At 35.2% G+C, this 21,709-nt stretch overlaps 1 protein-coding gene across 8 annotated transcripts in view; it reads left to right on the top strand.

Annotated features, from left to right (window-relative positions):
* LOC138329279 (glutamate receptor ionotropic, kainate 2-like) overlaps positions 1-21,709 on the top strand; it is a 79,502-nt gene that overhangs the window by 10,039 nt on the left and 47,754 nt on the right. Inside the window, exon 1 of one of the 8 annotated variants that reach the window (XM_069276194.1) lies at positions 12,389-12,502. The exons of 5 other annotated variants lie outside the window; for them this stretch is intronic. The gene's annotated coding sequence lies outside the window, so the exon portion shown is untranslated. Of the gene's footprint in view, positions 1-12,388; positions 12,503-13,741; positions 14,038-21,709 lie in introns of those variants that run through there. 2 more of the 8 variants (XM_069276200.1, XM_069276185.1) reach the window with 2 other exon arrangements.

The raw sequence follows: 21,709 nt of genomic DNA, 5'->3' as shown, positions 1-21,709 counted from the left end.
AATTGTAAAATCGATTGGCGCCAAAATAAGAACGTTTTCAGTGTTATATTTCTTTTTTGACAAAAAACGTGAGGTCTCGTAATTCATACAGGGGGAAGCTATATCTTCGTACTCATTTCAACTTACTCATCAGCCGACAAAATCGATATCTTTTCTTCTTCTTTAAAGTATTAGGTGTGTTAATAGTGTGGCCCGTACTTATAACAGAAAAGATGTACTGCGTCTTTCGTTTAACCGTTATTAAAAACATGTATGCTTGGCCACATCATAGCATTATCTATAACCTTTCATTACACCGATACTTTGTCAAGGATATCAATGAGTTTATTATCCATTCAAATTAAATGTAAAGATACTTGTAGTAAATATAAAAGTTTTAGCAATATCAACAGGATTTCAATGATACCCTAACCGTACATGTTTTAATTGTGTCAAAATTTAGTACTTTTGCTGCATCTGACCAAACTTGCGATAATAGAAGAGCTAAAGAGCGCAGTTTGGACAGAATTGTTTTAGGGAACTGAGTCTTCTATAGGCTAGTATCTGAAGTAGAAGGTCATTATATATAACTGAATGTCTCATCACCTATATATATATATATATATATGTCGACAATGAACTCGGGATATGGAATTCGGACATAATTATCAGTGTTGTTAGAGGAATACGTGTATGAGAATGTGCTTTACAAACAGAATATGCTTAAAGAGACATATCGATTACCCTGTATTAGGTTATCAGTTATTTGTTCATTCAACATTGGCACATTTCAGAACATCAAAAGTGATGTTGATACACTGTGCTGAACGCCTTCATTGATCGACGGAATTTTTCCTAAACCATGATCTTCACTACTAAATATAAAAAATCAATAAATAAATAAATAAATAAAAAAAAAATAAATAAATAAAAAAATAAAATAAAAAATAAACTAACATTTAAAACACACATGGATACATTTTACTCCGAAAGTGTAGACTATGGTTATTATTTTATGGTTATTAAAACAGATATTGACATTTCATATGATATATTGAACAAAATGTTGTTTTTTTTGGAAAATAATAACGCAATTGTTCACAAACATGAATATGTTCGCATCACAAGTCACTTGTTTTCAAATATTGAGTGTTTAATATTAATATCTTTGGAGGAAAAATAAGGATGGAATATTATCTTATTTTCAGTACCAGTGTTTTTTCATATCATATTTTGTTTAAAAAGAAACAACCTAAATTTCCTCAGAACCTACAGTTAATGATATCTAGCGAACACGTTCGGCGAGTAGACCCAGATATAGCATGCCGTATGACCGTATACTGCCCCATTGTGACATGTCATTAAATGTGTTTGGCTTCCTTCTTTGGAGTGTAGAACTTGGCACCAGGCGTCCCCTGTAGGATTCTGGTGTTAACAGTCTTGCTCTGTATATACACACACGCAGGAATCCCATGTTGTTGCTCCAACGCGTTGATGAAATGCATTACAAGTCGATAGAAATCTCAAGGCATAGCTGTTCTGAATATCACTGCACAAACTCACGCTTCTGTCGTATTCATCATGCGATCTTTGCCCGTAGATTAAGTAAAGATTTATTTAGAGGAAACGTTTTGAGCAAATGAAATAACTGTTATTCCATTTTACTCAAGCAGACAGATTTCTTATCGCCATTATCACGTTTTGTCCACCGCCGTTTTATTATGAAAGAAAGGTTATGTTACCGACACAAGATGAAATGAAACTCGTTACAAATGCAATTTATTCTTTTTTGTTGAACCTTTCCCAGACACCCGATACCCGTAGGTACGAAATGTTGTCAAATTATCGAGAAAATGTATTGGAAATTCCATTGGGAAGCTATGGTAATTTGGTGAGTTTAGATCGTCTGACTCTGGTAATATGATGATTTTATGTCGACGGACTCTGGTAGGGCATTTTGGTCATCCTTCCCGACGTTTTCGCAAAGCATTTATCCATTTTACCTATACAACACCACTGACTGTCATTGTTGTTGACATATCACATCAAAACATCGTTTGCTGTTACGGTTTAATATGAACTCTAACCAGGCATCAACTTACTGTCCTCTCGAATTGGATATTGCTGACTTTTGATACATCTGTATGTTTAAAATGTTGGCTGTGTTAGACGACCATGTCACGTTTTACGCTTTATCGGAATCGTCATATCAACCTATTTGATTCTATATACACAAACATGTGACACTTTGGGTATCATTTAAACGATACATGTCCCAAAGAATAAAGGTTTACAGATTGTACATGTATTGTCAACGTGATATTGCAGTGTAATTTCCTAACTCACTTTTATGACATTTTCGCACAGGAAACACACAGCGACGACAATGACGTTGTCATTATATATTCTGAATTGTAAATAAATGTCACATAACATGACTTTCTAATTACTAGATGCACAGAAGTAAATGAAAATGCACCAATTCCTAGTCATTAAGAGAAAATAAAGTCCCTTCATCAAATAATAGCTGCTATGTTGTTAACGACGACTATTTAACTAAGCAGTTATAGGTACACAATATACCCTGCTAACATTTAACATATAGTGGTCTGGAAGGATTATCAAATAAAACATGTTTGGTATGATTATGATTTCACTCTGAATAACATTATACCATTATCGAAGTTCGTAACGATAAACATTTCTACACGACTACTGCGCAGTAACCAAATTTTTCATATGACTTCAATGATGACAGTAAAAGAAAACAAGCTATTTCGATTGTGTATTCTAAACCACCACCCAGCACGAACGGTAATAGCGGAGTGATCTTTACGTTTTCGATGGTGCTTATCGATTTGGCTTCTTTTATTACTGTCGTGGGTTTTGCTGTTTTGATTTATGATATCGGACTTTATCTCAGTTGTTGTGTTTTTTACTTTTTGATTTATAGTATAGAGGTTGAAAATGTACGGAAATAAAATGAAAAACGAGTTCTTGTCTTGAAACCAACCGCGAGTTTGCAATAAAAAATAGGTATGATTTGTCGCAAGAATTGATTTTAAGTTTAGACAAGAATGGGTAAAACGAGAAATTGTTCAACAAAATTTTAAGAAGAGAGGAGTTAGATGGAGTTGAGCAAAATTGGCAGGCTTACGAGAAATGCGTTACAGTTTATGATCACGATGAGATTGTCGCGTGCTAAGTGTTGGTTTCTCAACGGGTTCAGTAAGTGTTGGTACACTAGCAATGGCGACTGCGCTTGATAGGTACAGAATAAAACTGATGTACAGATAAATCTTAGAATATATTAATAGAATATATTAATATTGAAATATTTGATAATGGTTACATGTATCCAATGTCAGTTAATGGATGTGATACATTTATATTTATCATTACTTTGAAGATTCTTTATCTCGAGGTCGACATCGCAAAACTTCGATCCGAGTAATTATCGAATAAAGTGTACATGATTTTGGCCGGCAAGAAACAGGTCGTTCATATATCATATAAGTTTGATTTTTAGCTATATCTTAATGATAATTTACTATCATCTTAATGTGAACCGCTTGCATTTCCTCAGTACTTTTTAAGAGCTAACCTTCTTAGACAAATATTTTCGCGAAAATTGAAATGTGACGACGACAACGAAAATGACGACGACGGATTCACGATGGCGTTGCTTTAATTCTTCTTCCTAGAAATCATAGCAGGTAATTTGTATTTGAAATATAGCTTTCTCGTGAATTAACGCATGCAATTTGCTAAATGTAAGTGCATTCTTGTACATGTATTACATTGTGTACTCCTTTTATGTGTAACATTTTACGTGTGGTACACAAAACAAACCTGGGTATATCAGTGACTGAAATATCAGGCACATCTGAATGTCACTTTTACACGTTATCGCGGTTCTGTCATGTCCTGCTATAGCCTGAAATGATTTATGGCAGTAGGAATGTTGTAAAGATAAGGAATTCACGTATATTCTGGTTAGTACTTATATTTAAACCGTTATTTACTCTAGCCATCGGCCGTGTTTTAATTTCACAGAAATGGTCATTTAGCAATAATTTCACATGGAACTTGTTTGTTGTAATTGCTTATTATTAAAAAAGCTGTTTTTCGTTAATTGCTTTGGAAAATTATGAGTAATGAAGAATGCTTTGAGCAATTATTAATGAGAGATGAAACAATTATCCAACGAACCTTGTGTGAACATAACCTGAGATTATCTTAAATCTAATTAATGTCTTCCTTGGCGTGCCAATGTCCAAACCTAGCAGTAAAAGTACACCAGAACTGCTATTTAGTCTTCTTTTGTCTAGTTTGAAAGGTTTAGTTTTAATTCGTAGCCGACTTTGAAGCGCTTTAATGAAATGGTTAAACTGCAACTTATTATGCATCTGTGAGAATATCTGTTTTAATCACTTTCTGTCAAACTCCATATATGTTTATAGGTTTATGTCACGTCAAACATTTCCGAAATGATTAAAAATTGAAATATTTCCATATTTCAAAGTATTAATGATCATATCTTTAAACAAAAATATCTAATTTCCTACATTTCCAGGCAGTTGATTAGTACACACGACCATCTGTAGCAGTGACGTTAGTTGTAACAACATCACTTGCCTGGGAAGTAAGTTACATCCACAAACGGAATTTTATTCATGTGTTTTATAAATGTCCACATACATACCAAACTGTAAACTTGCCCATTTCACTTCCAATCAAAGTTTAACAAAATCCGACTTTGAACAAGCTTACACAATAATAAATTGATGCATTCGTAGTGATTGTAATACAATGACACAAGGAAATACAATCAACACAATGATATTTTTCTTTTTATTCTCAAAACTAATATTACCGCTTGAATATGTGTCTTTGTTGTATATTGATTAATATACTTAATATTACTGAGAACGTAATTTAACGAACATGTTGTTGAGATAATAAATCCTAAAATCTATATTTTGGCTTGAGTTAGTCACACTATATCATTTAATGATTTAAATAACTTTATAGTAAAGAGCTTAGTTTACGGTGTCTTAACAGAACACATGTCAGCGTGGTATCGCAACGATAAGCTGTGCTGTTTCTAGATTCACAAAATGAGTATAATGTGTAAAAACGGAGAAAAAATCCCACCACAAACACTCAAGAATAGGTTTAGCTAAAGTTAGTAAATAAATACATGCAACATGCAGTATCATAGCTAAGTTAGTTAATAGATACGTGCAACATTTGCCTCTATGTCCATATCAAATATGCAGAATCATAGTTTGTTTATTGTTCATAATTTCATTAAAACAGTTCGAAATCTTTGCTTATCCGCGCGAAGATTCCTTTACCTTAGACAGACGTCCTGTTGCGGACCGCGGACTCGGAATATAAATGCTTATAACAAATTGCCATGGAATTCATTGACCTGAAATCGGTGTTAAAAATAAAAGTACTGTGTCAATTTTGCATGTTTTCAGCGTCACATTATATTTGTTGAATAATGGAGTTAGTACCATACATATTGCTACACCCCAAGAGTGGAGATGAAATACAACGAAGCCGGAATATAATCGATCGTTATCTACTCCACCAGTAGTCGTCACAAACCTACTACCTTTTATACTATCCTCACAATTACCGGCAACAAGTTAAATTCCTAATACGACCTTCCAAGTAATACTTCCGTAATTATCGACTTCCGGTTTTAAACGTTTTACTAACCAGGTTAACATATCTGGCTTCGCAATAGTGTACTGTTATTATTGGCAAATATATCTTCATTATTGTCCAGGTCTACAAAGTAAATGTGATGACGTCGTAAACTATTATGGTCCCTCTGTTTTAAATTAACCTAACGTTTCCCATCTGCAATGACAATAAATCACCCAGTGACAAGCGTTTTCCTATCTGCAGTTATCACGATAATGTTAGTTTTCCGTTGACATGCGTTGTTTTATTTCGTAAAAATTATGACAAGAGAATTTCGATAACATGCTTCTGTACACGTAGCTATTTTGACAAAATCAAATTTCAGGGCAAAATATATTTTGAGCAGCTTAGTGCAAAGTTTGTATTGAACAACTGAAAATGGGTTATTATAAAAGCGAATCAGTGGGAAAGTGCTAAAATATGATTTACACGAAAAGCGCGTGCGTTTACAGTTATATAAAGACATTTATATTGGTGATCTTGTATCATTAAAATGAAATTATTCATTAAAGTCATTCATTAAAAAACTGTGGTTATAGTGCTGTTTATGATATACAATACTCGATTAATACATTTCTGTGTAGAATCACCAAAGTTGTTATTCCATACAAACGCCTGACACAGATACAAAACGTTAGATAAATAGATATAAAGGTGCAAGGAGGTTAAGTACCTTAAAACATTATTAACACTGACGGAGCGACTTATTGTATTATTTCCTGGGACTCTGGTTTATATATTTCTCTGTCTAATCGTATTCATGTTCCGTTTAATTATCGTCAACTCCATACAAAGTCGTCCAGTTATTTACTGACCGCCTGTCTGATAATATATATCTCTAACCCAGTCCGCTTTATTGATCCATACGGGATTCTTTAGCCATTTCAATGAAACACAGAGCTGTTTCTGCCAATTTGAAGGAGTCCCTTGCGTTTTATCAGACAATGATACTGGTCCCTGGGGCTATAGCAGACTTATATAAAAAGACGGTATGGTGACGTTGATAATGACATTACGTCGATGCCTAGTCTTACTGTGGTCTGTTTAGTCAGTGACTGAAGACAATGGCACAAGACAAGTAACACACCTTGAGAAACTATTAGAAAAGAGTTCAATTTGTTAATAATAAACAAAAAGATTTAATGAAAAACGAAACTTGATAAACTTTACTGTTTGAAAATCCTACTGAAACACACCTGAGATTAACTATGACGTGCATAACAACTTACATTCTGGAGAGTTGATTTCGCGATTTAGACCAATACACAATCTAATAACCATCAAATTTAATATTTCGCGAAGAATCAGCACATCTGAAAGGGGTGTTCTTATAAGTATTGCGGTTGTCATATTGAGTATATATGAATACAATTATCAAACTATAGTTTTCGCATTGAGAATGTAGTTATTCTTTTCCCCTACGTACTCAAAGTTAACTACTTATATTTTTTGTTTACATGGCGATTGTAGTCCTTGTCTTAAGACAATTGATATTATACCTATTATTGTTACATTGGTAATGCGCAGTCGTAAATCTAGTTTATAAGGCGTGACATTAACTGTTTGTCTAAATACTCTCGTTGGTTATCCACACAAAGCACTTGTTTATTGTCGTTTTATACTCGGTGTTGTCATCGTTACCGACTATTGCCTCTCGCCGGTTATATAAATAAACACCCTGCTATACCACTTAGATACATAGTACGAGTATATATACATATTATGTAGACATACAGTAACTGTGTTTTGCCGAATGCTGAAGTAGAAAACATTTCCGGAGAGTGACAGGCGTTCAACAAGTACGTTCTGGAATGGTCTGTTCAAGGTTTTATGAGGATACGGCGCACCATTGGTATCTTATTGTTCGTCTGACGAGATTCGATAATTGCTTTCGAACCCCTTGTGTTGGCAAGGTGAAATTACGAATTGGTAGAAAAAAAATGAAACTTTGTCTAGGTTGATTTATTTACCATTTTCACTGACATTTAGGAATATTTTACTGATCTAAATTGGAATCGTCCTTATATGTTAATGATTACAGAGTCTATATTACTTTTGTTCCATCAAAATTGCATGCATTTTGGATGAACTTAGAGTGACTTGGAACTTTACATTTTAAGAGTTTGTCTTGTAAATTTTTTTAAAAACCAATTCCTTGTGCCATTATCTCGGTAATGTGTCAGCCATACAATTCCAATAACACCATTAGGTGTGAAGTCTACTTAAGGAGTCACATAATTTATCACCTATACTAGCACATATTTAACTACCAAGCATGAATGCGGTGCATATGCACTGAGGATGTTTCATTTGAAAATTGTGAATCCACATTTAGATTTCGATTTGTTACTTTTAGTAATATATAAAGCCGTTGTTTTAGTTCGTATATAGGGTACTTAATTTATGATTCACTTCCGAAAACCTCAACTTCGAAGGAACAAGACTTCAGTATTCTATATCTGGAAATATTTTAAGCGAGGCACACGTTTTTTAAAATTTCTGACAGAATATATATAACTCGCTCGAACCAGGAAGTAGAGACAATATGTACAAACAATATAGCTTGTGAAAATATTCTCATTTAACAAAAACAACATCAGTCTATGTGAATCACACAATCTTGACGGCGTCAGCAGTTTTGTCTGCTGTTGGAGATGTTAACTGTTGACAAAAGGCCCTACTTAGCTGACGATGAACAAAAAAATATAATTTCAATAACTTACGTGTGTATCGTTATTAAACGGCATATTATGAATATTCAAATATGTCACCTAAGGACTCATTTTCTTTGAAAAACAATAACTTAATGGAACCCATAGTTGTATATTCAGCTTTTATTTTATTTGAAAAGGTATATCAGTTTATAACTCGTTTGAGTTATTTTATCCCGTATATGGCACCATCGTTCATCTTTAGGAATATTGATTAGTTATATTTCTTATTAGAAATACTTAAACTTTTGAAAGTGTATTCGAAATTGTAAGCGGTGAATAATTTCCTGGTACCATGTAGCTGTATAAAAATCGCACTTTATTTCTTAAAATGGTAGTTCTTATGCTAAAAATCAATTAAAGGATTACACATATGAAACGCGACCATGGTTATCCCAAGAAATCGCGAAAAAATGTCATACTCACAAAAATAATCGACTCTGTAGTACTTTACATTCCTGTATCTTACTACTCTGCCGTTTCAGTTCTGTTATTTATTCTTATAGATTGCCATTAGGTATCTAGTGGTCTAATACCTGTATTACGGTGAGTAAATGTACCTAAGCCGCATCAGGAATATAAGGAAGAGCGCTTGGAATTCACTTTGAGAACAGCTTCATAGAGTATTAGAAATGATAGATATAGTTATCACTGCTCGACGAATTTCGTGTGATCCCAGCGCTGTCAGTAATAGCTCCTTAGCATATCATGGCAATGAGTTTGCCAATCAAGTCATGGCGGTTACAAATAACTGCCGGACGAATTAGCTTTTATTTGAGGTTCCAAGGCGTTTCATCATTAAGTAATTATACTGACGAATATCAAGATGAAAATGAAGCTGGTACTAGACTATAGGGTACGATGAGGATTTGTAAGTACGATTCGTCAGCGAACATTTGATGTCAAAATTGATAAAGGACAAGTATCTCTTGGAGTATAAATCTACATTGTGATGGTTATCTTATGTTCGATAACTGTAATTAACTCAACATTTACAGAAGAAGAGAAAATATCTCAAATGTCGATATATGTTTGTGTTAAATATAGCTCTACATCTCTACATTGTGATATGTTAACCAGCAGTAGACATATTGCATTAATTTACATATTCGTTGAGTTTCATGCTAGTAATGCTTAATGCAGTCGATCTTATTGATACATGCCCTAGTTTCTTTGACCTATATCTGTAACTTATTAACACAAAACATATGTTGTTTTTTATGATAAAATAAGTTTGCAAAATAAGAAATACGTCAAGATTTGACTTCAGTTCTTTTTGGTAAAAAATGTATACACTTTTTTCAAACGTGTTTCGATAAACATTTTTTGGACCAGCTGGACACATGCCTTAGGTTGTATGCTTTTTGTATCTGAGAAACTCTAGCTTTCTTCAGCTGCAAAACATGGTTTGAGATTTAGCGAGTAATGTTTAGACATGGCGTACGATCTCTTGTATTGATATACCCCAAGTTTTATGTTTCAGCCAGGGAAGAAGTCGGAGTTACTCTGGTCATGATACCATACTTAGACATTTTGACAGAAATATGTTTGGTGTAGGTAAGAGATCATATTGAAAATCTTAATTCATAAACCGATACCGTATACAAACAGTGAGAAATGATCAAAGTTTTACATGTTTGTGTGCGGTATTAGTTTACGAAAATTGTAAACAGTTATTCAGAGGTTTCTCTTAATATTATATTTTGTATTTACCATCGAACCGAACATTTTGAAAAATCGTCAGCTCTGGCAGGATGTTGCAATGGTTGGTTTTGCATTTTGAGGTACTACCAAGCAACATAGGTTTTCTCCTGATACATAACGCCACCACAGTAAGTTCCTTCCAGCGCTTCAATCCACGCCATCATGCGTGTTTAATATAAGTAGATATAATTTGTTTCTCAGCTGTTGGGTAAAACATTGAAAGTTTACATATTTACACAGAATTATTTGATGTGATGACATAAACTAATCGCATGCTTTCCTTGGCACGGTCGGGTTATGTATACAAACATAATATTTACGTAACTCGGTATCGTAACATGGATTGCTCACCCGATTCTATAAACAGATGTTTAAACATATTCACAAAATATTTATGGGATAGGTTACCATAGGATATATGTTATCATAACGTTACATCACAACCTCAAATTGATGTATCAGTAATGGGTTTGATAATTTTGATATTTACACAGAACGTATTTAGATTTAAACAGATAGGCGTGTTGAGTGTTAGTGAGTGCTCACCACATTGCCTTAAAACATCACGTAAGGATTACACTTATCTTAGAAGGGTTCAGTGGTTCTTGATCCTAGGTCTTTCGTCCACGTTGTGTTTAAGATGGGCATTTATTCAATGTTTCACCCAGAGCTAATCCACACCTAAGCTCCTATTAAAACAAAGATAGTTAACAAAACACTACTTAATATGTTTCATTTGGCGTAAGGACAGAAGCAGACAAAAGTCTATATTCGGGAGATAAATGAAGATCGGGGGATTGTAGGACGTCAAAGGAACCTTTCTTGTCTTGTTATATACCTTTATTAATGGTGTGAACATTTGTTTCACACCCTGAGAATAATACAACACACCGATAGAACGCTGGAGCTATACTCCAGATGGAATATCGCTTAGATATATCAGACTGCTTAAAAGTTGTGATTTGTTATTACTTATTAGAAAAAGAATGGGGAAATATTTTGATAATAATATCACAACATTAAATCTCAATAGTCTTGTGAACAATTATATTGTTTCGGGAAGTTTTAAAAACATAATCTGCACTCTTAGATAAACGAAATCGCAAAATGAGCAGCAATTAGGATTCATATGCCACATACCTCAAGTTGGCATATCAATCTACGTTGTACTTGTACATATTATTTATTTTATTCACAATCTAGTGTATAATACCGAATTGAATTAAATATATATTTTAGATAATTATTCTTGAAAATAATGCCATTGGAATAGTTTACACTAATGATGGGAAACATATCTGAATAATGTAAACGTACTTATTGTAGCTCAATCAATTTTAGCACTACTAGTTAAGTTGAATATGAACAATGGTGGCTTCGCGCATTAGTAATACATATGTAATTGATGTATTAAATGATCCTGATAATAAAACTTAGGGTAATCATAACTAGTGCAATATTTTTGAAGCGAAAAGTGCAAAAAAAATATTTTTTTCGCTAAAACATGTCCGTTTACAGAATCTGCGTGAACAAATATGTTTATTATGTGTTGTTTGGGGTTTACAACACTAGAGCTGTTGTCTCATATGGGACAAGAAAAGAATCATGAAAAATAGGTCAAGTACCAACAATGTAGCGATATCATAGTGGAATTATACACAATTATATCATTGAAACAGCTATTGAGTAATCTACCACACGTTTATCATCCAAAATAACTGCCATCTACGGCTGAATTTGTTAACATTAGCGAAATTCTCAACAATAATACTTAACCCTGTTAAAAGCACTTCTGATAACGCTTGTCGATCTGGTATTAGGTTAGTCCATTAAAGCACTATATAATTACATTATTCTAGCATTATATCCTACATTGTCATATTGTATTAGTCTCCTACCAATCCAATCAGTAAAAGTTTACGGTTTATGTAGTGCCCTGTGACACAGTACCGTCCAGTTCTCTAACATCCTCTACGAGATATCGGCAACACGACAATATGGTCCTTTAATTTGGCAGTCCTGTTCGATGCAAATACAGACACCCCGTATTGGCAACACAACGTTAGCAATGGTTCCTTTCCTGTGGTTAATACTTATAACATCAATATGTGATTAACTAGGATAAAAAATCCGGGAGTCGCTGTTTACCTTGCTTGAGAAAATATTATGAAATCTTATTATAAGATGTTAAGAATAATTACTTAATGGCGCATCCTGTTTGTACACATGGCGTGTAAGTGCATGTCAATATGTAAATCAGATGATGACAGCTGTGCAGACATATCTGCCCACTAATTCCATAGTATGCAGACACTGATTTGTGAGTATTCCAAACGTTTACAAACGATAAGAAACATTCTTCGCGTTTCGTTGATGATATATGACAGGTGAGTGTTTTCTTCTTTATCGCTTTAGGTTTGGGTAAAATGGTTCCTAGAAAGTAAGGTAACAACGTTTTAACAGATTACTCTAATTATTATCACTAGCCAATGTTGAGGCATGATTTCCTAAAATTTTTGAATTATTGATCTGCGGTATCAATCCACGTTTTTGGAGTCTTAGAATAACGAACTACTGATACGGTTCACTGACATTTTCAAGTGTATATGGCAGGCTCAACTACCCTTGTAGAGAAGCATGTACGGTATTGACAATGTGATTTGTAGTTACACACACAAGTTAGTCTACGACAGTGTGATTTGTAGTTACACACACAAGTTAGTCTAAGCGATGTGATTTGTAGTTACACGCACAAGTTAGTCTACGACAATGGGATTTGTAGTTACACACACAAGTTAGTCTAAGACATGTGTTTTGAAGTTACACACAAGTTAGTCTACGACAATTTGATTTGTAGTTACACACACAAGTTAGTCTACGACATTGTGATTTGTAGTTACACACACAAGTTAGTCTACAACAATGTGATCGTTACACACACAAGTTAGTCTACGACAATGTGATTTGAGTTGATTATGAGAGTTATTGTACTATTTGCTAAGGTTTTCGTCCTATAAATATATATATATATATATCTAAGGACTTGTTCAGTTTGGTAAAGGTAGCGCAGGAAACTGGACCACCTTGTGAATAGACCACCGTCCTGCAGCCAGTTTAATGCATTTTAATTAGTGAAAGAGAGGCGAAGGTCTATTGCGAAAATGTTTGGACCCTTGCAATGTGGACATTGCTAATATCTTGTCAGTAGTTACACTTATATCTACTAGACATAAAATGTACCAGAGAATACAAATACAGTATAATGACGTTGTATGCTGTTGATACTTAAGTTTTATGAGCTATGTATAATTCAACAGATATTAATCTTTGTTGTCATACACTGTCCATGTGATACAAACGTTTAATAAATACATGTATATAGAATATTAACAACACTTCTATAAAATATGTACACGGCGTTCATCCTAATAGATATTCATACAAAAAGTTGGCATTCAGTAAATGTTGCATTTATGTCTATTTTCCGTTTAATGTGTTGAATCGAACGTGTAACAGATGTATCACTATTGTCGCCTGCGAAATGTCGTGCTGATGAGATCACCGACAGACCGTGACGTGCTTCAGCTCATCCCTGTCATCCGCGTGAAGCATTACCAGAATCAACACAACACGACACAAAGACCTGCCACCTTTTTTTTGGTGTATGTCGTATATAGGTACGGTACGGGAGCCATAGTCTTACTTCAGCAATAGAGGCCAGGCGACGAGAGTCTCTTTTCATAGACGTTGTAATTGATTTTTCGGAGGTGGATGTACATTCGGTGAGCAGAATACAGTGTGTATATTAGTATGATGGGATTGAGGGTACTACTGACGTATGTACATCTAAGGTAATCAATCGTATCCAAATGTGACAGTCGTTATACCGTCTACTCCCTCAGGATCGCCGCCTCCATCGCAGGTAAGATTGACAAGTTCGCTCTAATTCAAATCACACTGACCAGTGGTCATGTCTGCAAAACAGATAATTGTGTCTCCTTGCACGACATTTCAGGTGGTTCAAAAGCGTTTTTTAGGAACGATATTTTGACAATCTTTATATTGATGCATGCATCATATCACATTCAACCATATACAATATTATGTTTTTGAGAAAATACTTTATACTATCGTAAACGTTTACTTCTGTACGTCGTTTAGTCATTGAATGAACCAAATTAGACAGATAGGTCCAGTAGAAGATTTCTTAGCCATGAGATACCGGATTTCCTGTAACATCTATTATGTGCGCATGACTTAAGGTATTCGGAATTATTCATGACCTACCGTCATCATCACCAAGTGAATGCGATTAATTGGTATGGAAAATTGATTTGACCTCTGATCTGACTGATCATTAAATTACGCATTTAAGTCTATGACCCATTCGTAGCAAATTGGTTTTTGTGGTTTCTAGCTCAAAGCTCAAAACAATGTAAACTAGTATGCTATTGGAACAAAATATAAAGCATCCACAACTATATTGTAGATGTTCAATCAAAGTTGAAAACATAGATAACTTGTGCATTAATCTTCACAAAGTATAACTAAAATGTGTGTTAATAAGAAATTAATGGGATACTTTGAAATAAAAATCGTGTCATTTGAAAAGTATATCTGTTAACTTTATATTATCTTTGACCTTAATTACATGATAAAACTGTTGCTAATGCATACTTCTTTATGTCTCCATAGGCTAATGCGGATATATATTTTTTTACATTTCGTCATTACTGAAGCATATTTCCCAGTTTAATGTCACATTCATAACTGAAAGACTAACCATGGATAAATCACAAAAAACGCTCCAGAAGCTAAAATGATACATTTAAGACATTTTAAGGAAAACAAACTTGTTTCGTTTATCAGATAAAATTCTGAAGTCTAAAATCTTTTTAAATTCTATACTCTCCCAGTTATATAGAACATGCTTATAAGATACCTTCTAAATTATTTACTGGCAAAGTCATGCTGGTTATAAGATGCAGATGTCATGCTAAGGTTGTTGACCATCCCAAATACACCTTTTAGAAATGAAACATGAACGTACACGGTAGAATATTTGATTCTAGAAACCGATGTAAGAATTAAGATCCATAAAACGGCATCAAAGACAGTCGCTGGTCAAACATAAGTCAAAAGTTCAATTGGTTATCGGGTTGTTTATATATAACTGATTGGCCATCATTAACATTTTGATGTTCTAATAATCGAAAGGTTCAATCTTATACCACGAATGACCTTCAAGCAGTGTTTTCATTTCCCACGCAAATTGCTCGAGTATTACACAAGTTATATTTTGTTAGGAAAGCTCGGTTACAAAGACTTCATTGTCATAAAGGTTAAACTGTCATTTAAGGGAACGTTTTGTCAACTAATATAACATTGCATTTGTGTAGGAAGAAGAGTTAATCTTTCCAATATCGATCGGCGAATTATAACGACCTTGGTAGTTTTTGAAACTTGCAACTCTGCTACTCTTCTTTTGATTTAGCAGTCACTGTCAATGTTAAATGAAACTGCCGTAGTTCATACTTAGTTTTGTTTTATTGAAATATTACTGCTGGGATAATAGCACTGTTGTCCTTCAATTTGAAATGTTCAAGGTTGCTAGTTATTCTGATTGAGTTGGCTGACGTGCTCCGGATTTCAGACACATTTCTATTACCCATAAACGTTGCTTGACGTTGGAACAATAGAATCTCCTGTTGAGACACAACGCGAAGCGCGTCATATATAGGAATAGAACTTTGTCATTATGCATTAAAAGCTCTATTAAAACACCGGAACCCATCGCTTCGTGAATAATTAACTGTAATGAAACAGCGTAAAATAATATCCAAACTTACATGATGGTTTCCATTTTGAAACGCTTGTAAACTTAAACTTTAAAAAAGCAAAGTAATATATGGATATTAAGCGTTCGTCGATTGCATCCGTGAACATTGGTGACAAACACGTTCTCATGACCATTTCATGTTTATAAAGCTTAAAGAAACGTTGTTACAATATTTTATTTGTAACACGAATAAAGTAATTAAACCCATAATGACCCAAAGTGAGTTTCTATACACTTTATAAATTGAATGCAATCATTTTGCATGTTTTAAACTAAATATTCGAAATTCAAATTTTTATATCGACCTCAAATACTACGAATAGCAAATCGTTATCATCGCACATCGTACGCATATTTCTGTGCGATACAAATCAAATGGTTTGCGAAAAGTGCACATACCACGTGAAAAATTACTCATTTTATACATTTTATTTGTGATCCCACAAATGATATTAAAGGGCATGCTATATCTATAGGTCAGGCTAGGACGGCTTTCATATAAGTTATTTCGGCACTAATTAACTCCGATACCACTGATGAGTCCTATAAGGACGAAACACCTCTATAGGTCAGCCAAGTTGCTTTAGACTTTGTGCTTCGGTAGCACATCCTTATATATTCGACACAGATATCCGTGGAGCTGACGTTGATGTGAAGGAATGTGCAACTTCTAGACATTTACTGGAAACTAAGTCTTCATCCCCCACTTCAGAGTGACACCTTTTGCTTTCTATGCACTTCAACCATTTCCGTGCTTAACCAGCACCAGGTTTCATCAAGGCTTACGCAGTACTTCTGAAAGTCCATACTTAATGCTTGATTTCATTGACGTCTAAGCAATTTTAATGGCAACTAACTAATGCGACTTGATAATCTTGCACTTTACAATACCACCCTGGGTTATGACGGACAATTCTACATGTTGCGATATGAATTTAGTTTTACATGGATTTATATCACTTAATCATCTACAATAAGGTATCGAGATTTTGATCTTCTTTGTAACCATAGCTCCCCGATGTAAACATTATGCCGATTATGTCCTAGCTTTTACGTTGGAGCCATCTCTATGGGTACATTCTGGAGGTATTGTTCTGTTTTTCTGCTTCCCGATAGCTTTCAAGTCGAGTTGTATTTACAAATGTAGAAGTAACTAATACATGCAGGTGGGATACTTTTATTAACAGCATAATCAACTTAAAAAGAATGCACAGCTCCGAACTCGTGTAGAGCACCTCACTTAGTTATTATTTTTTGTGTTTCCTTAGCAATCTGCTACCTTGTAGGGGTTCCATTTTCTTCTATAATGACAGAATAGTCGTATTTATTTTCATTCAAGAGTTCTGCAATGTTCTCTAAACTTGACAGCAGCATGCAAGTCATCGGCGACTCCCATAGAGACGCCCCTTACATCATGTAGTGATGCTCGATTATTCTGTTTTTTTTTCTATTTTATGGGTTCATTATGAACTTCTTTTCTGTAAAGTGTATAATACATTATATTTGCTTTGTGTATATTCTACACTGTATACTGTGACGCAGTAGTTCCTTTGCTGTGTCCCATGTTCCAAATAGACGACATCTGTTTAAGTTTAGTCTCTGGTAGTGACTCGTTGGGTGCGTTTTGCTCCACATCTAGACCATACGTCTTCTGCTTGTATACTTAGGACGGATACATTCACCGATAAGAACTCAGCAAGATTTGTTTGGCAAACGAAAAGTTGTAAGTTGTTTAAAAGTTACAAGAATATAGAGCGATCAACAATAGAGAGTAGAATAATTTCTGGTGCGAAAAAACCATAGACAATGTGGTCTTGTTTAGGTAATCATAGCCCTGGTTTCATTGCCTGTTCCATTTTGGACAAAACGAGAATTGCCAAGGGGCTTTTTTTCACGCGTATACAGACCGCCGTCCTATCTGTGTATAGCTAACATTGTTTTGGATTCAGGAACGCTTCCATGACCATTCGCAGCCTGATTACTTTCATGATGTATGGTACAGTGTGTGCTAATCAACAGCGGAGTGTAATGATAAAACCGGGACTGGACCGAATAACTCAATATAGGAGACGATCCGGAATTCTCCTGAACTTTATAATGAAAACATAACAGGGTCGATGTTAAAGTCACTGTACTACTATGTATTTTGACATGCCTTTGTTATATATTACTTACGGGACAAGATCACGAATCAAGTGCAATGTTGTACATTAAATGGACTTTGTTGGATCACTTAAATACGTCGATATTCACTCCAGTATACTGACACGTGTTTAGATTGCTATCTAGGTTTAGTCGAGTGTTGCGAGCAGCGATCATCCTCTTTGTACATCACGAAACTTGTTACTACCTGAGCGAGGCAGGGCGAAGCTTGGCGATAGACTGTGTAGTGGAATGAACCAGCAATTAAGAATTTAACACCAGTAATGCTAATAAAATTTTAACAATGGTGAGATCACTCGACACACAATATCAGAATACGTTCCTCCAAGACATGGACTTGTTGACATTCTCTGCCAGCTTAAGTTCCCGCTGCATTAACGATGAAACGGCAGATGTCCTCGGGGATTTGTATGGCGAACCAATCCCCATTACCAATCCAAATGTCCGGTGTGCCTTTCCGATTTTGACACTACCAAAAATGTCTTCTTCTTCTTCCTTTATAACCGTTTTCGACACAATGTTCAGATGTATCTCGTATAAGAAAATCGTGATGCCTTTCAATCGTTAGAAAAGTCGATTTTGACGCTATCGTGTGGGTGTTACTGAAACCTTATTCGCCCTAACGTATAGGGACTGCCAATATACAAATGTCATCATAGTCGATTATTTTCACACGAAATGTCATTTAAACGTCTCAGAATAAATTTCATCTAATTCTGAGAAATCTAGACTCCTAGATTTCGTGTTATACAAATGTTAGGTTGTGTTGAAGGTTTAGTAGGTCACATGTGATGAGGTGAGCTTTCCCTAGCGCCCTGCGGCTTCATCGGAAATCTTATCTTCCAAAGAAAACGTCGTTAGAATTGGAGAAAAAACATGGATCAACTTGTTACGATTTTTTCTAACCTTGTTGGAATAAAGTTATGATAATTGATCAAATGTTGGATTTTATCGGTGGCACATTACATCTCGGAATCGTATTTATCCTAGCCCTGTAGACCTCCGGGCGAGGCTGGCGATAACTGGTGGGTAAACAACACCATCTTTGGGTGATCATTCACCTGCTTTATCAAATGACAGAATGTTGTTTTAAATCGGGCCTGTTTTAGCCAGAGATATGTCAGGAGATTAAAAACATGCCATCCCCACGGCTTCAAAGTCTGTAAACCCCTTCTGTTAAACCGGAAGACGTTATTCAAGTCTGCTAGTACACGTACATATAACTTACTAAAATCATCAACAACAATACATCATGCTCCCGGATTTTAACGCATTATGGATGGCACCATCAAAACACATGCCATACCTGCCGGTATGTAAGATATCTTTTTATATGTAGTTATCTGAGGCTTGGAATCCGAGCCAGAATCCGGCATTTCTGCTGGAGTTCCTTATATATGTTTTGAATGTCAAAGTATTTTATAGCAAAGAGGTGCCGTATTACCCATGCAAGTGCAGAAAGATCTCCAATTTATCAAAGATCCATAGTTGATCTTTATTGCATTGAGAACTTCAAATACTACAAGTTAATTAAAGTCAATTTCATTACAATGCCCACAAGAGACATCTGGCGAATACTTTGTGAAGACATCCTTTTGTATTGTCATACCATTCCGTTTGTCACGCCCCCTGGTGTAACATTATATTTGCTCACACTATATTGACAATATGAAAATAGATCATTTTCACCATTCCTCATGTAGTAGGCTGGACAGGTCTGTTTTTTATTACTTAGTGTTTGTCCTATAAACAGTTAGAGTTCTTAATCTCTGTATGCGACGTGCGTGGTGTGTCTGTTGTGCATGTGTAGTTAAGGTTGTGGTATTTTTGTGATGTGTGTCTTCCTAGAAATGAAATCTTATAGCGTTGTCTCACTGACACTGACATCCCTTCAAGTCGACCACTGGAGTGTTCCTTGACATTATTAATTTGGGTACTTGCCAGTCTTTGACTTCACATTTCTTCTTAGAATGGGAAATATCGTGCATTCTATACAGGATTGAAAAGACTGAAAAGCAAGTCCAGACAAATGTTATGAGATTCTTGCATTACAAACTGGGCTCAGCTGTAAAATACTCCCTCGCTTCATTAAGGGCACATCTGTAGCGTATTGTATCGGGGAATGCAGCAAATCGACATTCAATGTCATCGACACGTTGCTATACGCGCGATGAATTTTAGAAAATACTATTGGTGGAACTCTATTGTTCATGGAACCTTGACCGTACAACTGTATCCCATTAAAAGGGAATCCTTCTAACTATTGCTGAGGGTTGAACGTTATGGCTTTACAAATGATGAGCCTGGCGATTTAGAACGTGACAGTCAACAAATGGCTTGTGTAATGTCCGAGACCGAGCCGTATGGGACCAAAGTCCTCTTGAGCATAGTCTGATATTACAGACGCCTCTTCACGTGTACACGAGGTTTCTATTTGTATGCCGGTGACATTAGAATAATGTTATCAGTACTATTGCTATTCAGAGTTGTAGTGACTTTACTTCCCTATTGCATTCATTCACATAGAAGATCACTCAAGACCCTATATTCTTTATAAATAGACCAAGCCTTTTATATGGTTGTGTCTTTCATGCCAACGTTTATATCCAGGTGCCTGTATTTTCACACTTTTGTGTAGTATTAAATCGCCTGATTACCCAAACATGTTGAACGCAAGCACCGTCAGATCAGATACCATTTTTACCGCCGCTCATTTAACTACCTGTACCTATTCTCAGCCATTTATTTACGTGTCAGGAAGCGTTTTTTAGTTCTCCGTGAACACATCTTGGTGCCACGTGTTGCTTGCATTGCCTGAAAGCAACGAGATATGCCATCAATATACAATCCAACTACTAAGTCGAGCTTTACAGGGCTGATACGTTTATCTCAATCATGGCTGTAATGTATATCCCTTCATTGAGGTTCTGAATCTGGGAACAAGCACCCGTGATGGTGGCAGCATTCCCACACAGAAAATCAATGTTTTTCAATTGTGCCTATAATCACACATTCTGTAAAACAGTGAACGTTGAAGTTATTGATAATCATAGTAAAATGTTAACGTTGTTCTAATACATACCAGGAGCCAATATCTAACAACAATAGTGTGCAGTGTAAGACTGAATCAGTGTATTTTGTATCAGGTCTTACTCTTCCTTGAATTAGAGTTTACTTCTCTTGCTGCTAAATATTTAAAATTTGGGACTATTACGCCTTCGACTTGTATACATAATGTACATATACCTCGAAAGCTGACTAGAAATCGGGTTATGGGCGAATATGAGTGGCTAATTATCCTAGATACATTGATTACTTTTTATAAATCAATTTTGTCGGGAAATTAGCAATAACCAAGGACATGACTCCGTCGTTTGCTCATGGGCCATAAAGCACTACGGACACGAATTATGATCGTTTTGTATGTGCATGTCTCAAAGATTAAACAGGTAGCTTTTAATTCTCAAATGCCTTATATCTTTTACAATTTAAGGGGTTTATTTTCGAAAGTTCAAATTGACGCTGTATGTAGTTGATCATGATGCATTTCTGCAGTATCACTGCATCATGCAGTTATACCATGCCCAATTTC

This window comes from Argopecten irradians, chromosome 1, assembly GCF_041381155.1.
Source record: "Argopecten irradians isolate NY chromosome 1, Ai_NY, whole genome shotgun sequence".
Lineage (NCBI taxonomy): Eukaryota > Metazoa > Mollusca > Bivalvia > Pectinida > Pectinidae > Argopecten > Argopecten irradians.
The sequence above is the reverse complement of the archived record's forward strand: the minus strand, read 5'-3'. Positions and strand labels throughout refer to the sequence as shown.